This window comes from Ovis aries, chromosome 2, assembly GCF_016772045.2.
Source record: "Ovis aries strain OAR_USU_Benz2616 breed Rambouillet chromosome 2, ARS-UI_Ramb_v3.0, whole genome shotgun sequence".
NCBI lineage: Eukaryota > Metazoa > Chordata > Mammalia > Artiodactyla > Bovidae > Ovis > Ovis aries.
In genome coordinates, this window is record NC_056055.1 from 138,224,484 (window position 1) to 138,230,428 (window position 5,945).

At 37.2% G+C, this 5,945-nt stretch overlaps 1 pseudogene; it reads left to right on the forward strand.

The window, feature by feature from the left end:
• The first annotated feature begins 659 nt into the window (after positions 1-659).
• On the forward strand, positions 660-4,618 carry LOC101107174 (eukaryotic translation initiation factor 3 subunit M-like; annotated as a pseudogene).
• The last annotated feature ends 1,327 nt before the right edge of the window (positions 4,619-5,945 follow it).

Here is a 5,945-nt window from a genome sequence, read left to right on the forward strand (position 1 = left end):
AGGATGGCCTCATGTCTGGTTGCACCACGACAGCCCCTCCTATCGGTTCCTTCAGGACACTTTAACTTGTCTGAGGCTTGATGGCCTAGAGAGACGAAGAAAATTTCTTCTCTCTTAAAAATGCTAAAAGACTGAGACAAGAGTTGGGGGATTTACATAAAGTGAGGAAGGTGAATGTACAGTTCCTCTCACTAATGACACTTCTACTTTGCAGCAGAAATTAGGATAATTGAAAGAATTTAGCTAAGAAACTTCAAGTGTTGTTTGATACTTGCTGCTGCTGCTGCTGCTGCTAAGTTGCTTCAGTCATGTCTGACTCTGTGCGACCCCATAGACAGCAGCCCACCAGGCTCCCCCATCCCTGGGATTCTCCAGGCAAGAACACTGGAGTGGGTTGCCATTTCCTTCTCCAATGCATGAAAGTGAAAAGGGAAAGTGAAGTCACTCAGTTGTGTCCTACTCTTCACGACCCCATGGACTGCAGCCCACCAGGCTCCTCCGTCCATGGGATTTTCCAGGCAAGAGTACTGGAGTGGGGTGCCATTGCCTTCTCCGCGTTTGATACTTAGACCTTTTAAATTTGGTTCTAATATCACTTTATTGTTGGCAACAATGGAACTCAGCAGCAATCTCAATAACAGTAAGAAACAGTAGCGGTGATGCCAAATGTGTTCGGCGACTCTAGCTGTGCAACATCCCAGCAGCATGGACAGAAAGTCAGTCTTACAAACTAAAAAGTGAAATACGAACCGTGGCTTCTACTAGGAAGGAAGAACTGATTGTAGTTCTTGATCATTTCAACATAGAGGTGGATAATCTCGTTTCAGTTTAACACAAGAGATGAGCAACCAGTTTAGCTGTCTAAATCGAGGGAAACAAATATAAATTCTCCATGACAGCAACCCATCTTGAGCAGATGAAGAAAGGTTGTTTATACATTATGGAAACAAAAGAAAGAACAGAGAGTAGATAGATCAAGGAAGAGTAATTTATTGAACTAAACCACCAGTATTTAGAGAAAGAAGAATAATTTCAAAGTACTGCTATTTTAAGTACATTGAAGGCTAACTTAAGATTCTTGAAACATGAAATGGTTTGGGCAGTGGTCAATGAAACAGAAAAACAACAGCATGCTATGAGAGATAATATAAAAATTAGAGACGATCCTGCTGCTAGACTCGACAGGAAAATGAAGAACAGCAGGTCAAACTTAATGAAGCAGAAAAGAAAAAATACAAGGATATTCAAGATAAAACAGAAAAGATTAGTGAAGAGACAAATGCATGAACACCAGAATGTATGGTATTGAAAGCAGATAGATGTTACTCCTAAGAAAAGAGCCTATAATGAAACTGAAGTTTTATACAATCATTCCCTAAAAAAATAAATCCAAATCCGTATAGACCATTAAAGAAAGATGATGAGCAGCTTTTCAAAAGAATTGAAGAACTGAAGAAAAGGTACAATCAATCTTTGGAACTTGAGCTGAAAGGCAAAAATATTACGTTGGTTGAAAAAAGAGTGTGACCTAGTCATACTGAGTCAAGTAAATCAGACAGAGAAAGACAAATATCGTATGACATCGCTTATATGAGGAATCTAAAAAAATGGTACAAGTGAACTCATTTACCAAACAGAAATAGAGTCACAGATGTAGGAAACATATTTATGGTTACTGGGGGGAAATCGAGGAAGGATAAATTGGGAGATCGAGACCAACATATAGACACTACTATATAGAAAATAGATAACTAATAAGGACCTACCGCACAACACAGGGAATTCTTCTCAAAACCCCAACATGACTTATATGGGTAAAGAATCTAAAAAAAAAAAGGGGGGGCTATAGAAGCTAATACAGCATTTTAAATCAACTACATTTGAATAAAAAATTATATAAGAAAAGAGTGTAAAGGCCTTACAGGTTCAAAGAAGTTCAGTCAACCAAGAGATTGAACAGTTTCAGCAAGCCAAAGGAAACATACCAAAATTTAGGGAGAAGAATGAGATGTGAAGTATATACTGAACTATATAATCAGAGGCAACTGAAAGAAAGTAATACCGGTTGACTAAAAGGATTTGGCCCTCACATTCCAACCCTTCTTGAAGCCAGAGATGATGCTTATTGATGTGAACATTTTACCTATAAACCTGTAGGCTCTTCAGGCTCTTTCATTCATCTTGGGGACACTGAGCTTGCTCTAGCTATTGAACCTTGCTTAAAAGGACTTCTGCAAGCCTATTGTTGCCATAATCATGCTGAGGAAAGAATGCTTCAGGCACGGATGAAAAGGTTTTATTCACTAGGGACCTCACAGCCACAGATAATAGTTTCTGAGTTTTGGAATAAGACGTATGGTGTTAGATAGAGCTGCTTATCATCCAGTTTCCAACAGTTCTGACAGCTTTAGAAATAGAAAATGCAGTTGTTGCAAATAGTCTAACTGACAGAAGAGACATAGAGACAGTGTTACTAATCAAAAATAATCATGTAGCTTGTGCAGTAATGCAGTCCCAGAGCTACCTGAGAATTGTAGCTTTTACTGCTGATGGTGATCACATCTTTGTGGGATGTTATTATTTACCTGAAAATAAGCCTTGAGTTTCTAAGCAAAAATGTGGATTTATTTCAAACTGACTTAGAGAAGAAGGTTGAAAATACATAAGCCCAGATAACAAATTTTCAGCAACACTTGTCTATTCCTGAAGAGTATATTAAACACAATGAAAGTTTTCTTAGAAGTTGCCAACTACATTGTAAAGTGTTAGGATGAAATTAAGAAAAACTCTTTCTAAAACGTAGGAACTTGAGATGTAAAAGAATCCTAGTCTGTAGATGTTGAAACCTTGGAAGATGAGGTTCAAGAAAATAAAATGAAAATGAAAATTGTTGAGAAAAATACGGAACAACGAAAGCATGGAGCCTCTTAAAAGTCTGAAATAAGAAGCAGAAAACAAGTATGTTGTAATTAAACTGAAAATTAAACAGTAGTAGATGAATTAAACCTTGCTGATTCTGAAGTGGCTAACCAAAAACAACCGAAATGGCATTGTGAAGGAAAACAAAAATAATGTTTGGATACTTTAATTATTTTTAAAGGTTTTTTTCAATGTGGGTTATTTTGAAAGTCCTTATTGAATTTGTTACAATATTGTTCTGTTTTACATTTTGGTTTTTTGGCCTCAAGGTATGTGAGATTTTTAGCTCCCTGGATTGACCCCACATCCGCTGCACTGGAAAACAAAGTCAACCACTGGACCTCCAGGGAAGTCCCCTGGATACTTTTAATAAAAATAAGTGAAAACTAGATAGGAAAGAAGAAGAACTAGAGGAGAAAATGTCACAAAAAAGAAGATAAATCTGTCCAGAGGAAATAGTAGAAAAAGTTTAGCTGTCGTCGTGGTTAGCTAGCGGAATGTCCACAGTGCACGAGCCTTCACCGTGAGTGTCCCTGCGTTTCAACATCAGTGAGGAAGATCAGGTTGCTGAGCTTTGCCCTTATTTGAAATCTAAAGGAGCTGAAATTTCAGAAGAGAACCCTGAAGATGGACTTCATGTAGATTTGACTCAAATTATTGAAGCCAGTGATGTATGTCTGAAGGAAGATGATAAAGTCCTTGAAAGTGTGATGAACAGCGCGGTATCCCCCTGTTGATCCTAGAACGAGACAAGCAGGAAGCTCTGATTCAAAGCCTGTGGGAGAAACTGGTCAGATTTCAGGAAGGTGAACGTCCATCTCTGAGACTACAGTTGCTAAGCAATCTTTTCCATGGGATGGATAAGAAAACTCCTGTAAGAGATACAGCCTCACTATACTGGCAGCCTCTTGTGGGGCCATCCAGTATACTCCAACTGAGCTGGATCAAGTTAGAAAATGGATTTCAGACTGGAACCTCACCACTTTAAAAAAAAAACACACTCTTTTAAGACTACATTATGAGGCACTTGCGGCTTGTAAGAAAAGTGATGCTGCATAAAAAATTATGGTGGAATTGTTAGGCAGTTACATGGAGGACAGTGCTTCCCAGGCTCGAGTTGATGCCCACAGGTATATTGTGCAAGCATTGAAAGATCCAAATGCATTCCTTTCTGATCATCTTCTTACTTTAAAACCAGTCAAATTTTTGAAAGGCGAGCTTATGCATGATTTTTTAACCATTTTTGTGAGTGCTAAATTGCCATCATATGTCGTTTCATCAGAATAATAAAGACTTCATTGATTCAGCTGGCCTACGACATGAACAGAATATGGCAAAAATGAGACTGCTTACTTTTATGGGACTGGCAGTGGAAAATAAAGAAATTTCTTTTGACACAATGGAACAAGAACTTCAAATTGGAGCTGATGATGTTGAAGCATTTGTTATTGATGTGGTAAGAGCTAAGATGGTCTACTACAAAACTGATCAAACCCAGAGAAAAGTAGCTGTCGGTCATAGCACACATCAGACATTTGGAAAACAGCAATGGCAACAACTCTATGACACAATGCCTGGAAACAAAACTTGAACAAAATGAAAAACAGCCTTTTGAGGCTTTCTGACACCTGAATTTTTACTCTGTATAATTTTGTTCTTTTTGGAAAATCTAAATCATAGTAAAACATAGGCTGAAATCTGAAAAAAAAAAAAAGTTTAGACAAAGAAATGAATAGATTAAGACAAAAGATACAGGCTGAACATGCTAGTTTTAGAGATCAAGAGGAAATAATGGGGCAGTACTGAGGAGCATGAGAAACATATCTTGATCTAGGTAATAACGTAAAGACTTTTGAAAGGTTTATTAAATTACTAGAAGAAACAAGAACTCATAGATACAAAGCACATCAATAATTTAGAAGGTCTTTGTAATACAAATTGTACTTTGACAATTTATCTCAGCCAGCCTATTTACAGAAAAATGAATTTTGTCCACAAGAATGATGCTGTTACTGTATCAGTTCCACCTGGGGAGAGAAACAAAGTTCCTTTCTATAACAGCAAGGCCTTATCCAGAGGTGAATATTTTCGTTTTTGTTTTTCCCATGGCTTGTTTCATTCTTTCCCTGTGGTCCATTGCTGAATCTCCTTTCAGATACCTGGACAAGTCTGATGTTCTACATGATACAGTTAACCAAAGAACATAGCGAATATGATACTCAAGACAGCAGATTCCCAGTGTTTCAATTTATCTTGCTTACCCCTCAAAGCACAAGCTCACGTCTGTCAAGTAAACTGACAGACTGAGAATTCTTTGAATGTCTGATCCTGAAAGAGGATAAATCACATTGCCTTTCTCACCTGTAACTCAATATGAACAAGACAAAAGTTGATTTGTAACTTAGATGCCGTGTCCTCATGTTGAAAGATTTGCAAAAGGAAAAAAATTCAGGACTATTTGATGAAATAAAATGAAACCAAAGGTATTCTAAAATAAAAAACTCTTTTATGCATCTGACCAGAATAAAATATATAAATAAGCCTAGAAAACCAACTACAATCAGTAAATTAAAATTACTTTACGAAAATCAATTTCATAGTACTGGTTTTAAATTTTTTTTTAACTGCCTATTTTAAGTTTTATTTTCAGAAGTAAAATTTTGTACATACATTCATGTACATATCTGTTTAGCTTGGGTTCATTTCTATGATATTTTGTAAGAATTAAAAGTTTGAGCACCTAGAAACAAACAAAAAGAAATAAAACCCAAAGAAAGTGAGAGGATAAAATAAAGATAAAAGCAGAAATTCATGCAATAAAAACATACATTTGATGGAAAGAATCAACAAAGCTAAAAGACGTGTGCTGTGTGAGAAGTCCCTTCAGCTGTGTCCGACTCTTTGCAACCCTATGGACTGTAACCCACCAGGCTCCTCTGTCCATGGGATTCTCCAGGCAACAATACTGGAGTGGGTTGCCATGACCTCCTCCAGGGAATCTTCCTGACTCAATGATAGAACCTGCA